A 417-nucleotide genomic window follows, 5' to 3' on the forward strand; every position below is an offset into this window, starting at 1 on the left:
AGGAGGAGGAGGAGGAGGAGGAGGAGGAGGAAAAGGCCATTTCAGTTAAGAATGGCCTTGCAGAAATGGTAAAATTATTAGCTACATGAAATCTCAGCCCCCAAATATGAGTCTTTTGCAACTCTGTATGATGAAAAAGGGCACATAAAGAATTCCTGCTGCAAACTGGGCCACAACAGTCAATCATCTTGAGAAAAACAAAATCCTCTTGTGATTAAGTTACCAGCTAAACTAGCTGCTTTTTGGTGCAACACCATTTTCATTCAAACGACTGATGTGCAACCTCCGGTTCCTAAGTCTTACATCTGGCTGACGATTTCCTGAAGATGGGTGAAGTCTTACTGGCCAAAACAGAGCAATACGAGCTGAGTCGCTAAGTTCTTCTCCCAAGAAATCCCACACAAACAAACACAAAGC

This window comes from Octodon degus, unplaced genomic scaffold (genome assembly GCF_000260255.1).
Source record: "Octodon degus isolate 3935 unplaced genomic scaffold, OctDeg1.0 scaffold00026, whole genome shotgun sequence".
NCBI lineage: Eukaryota > Metazoa > Chordata > Mammalia > Rodentia > Octodontidae > Octodon > Octodon degus.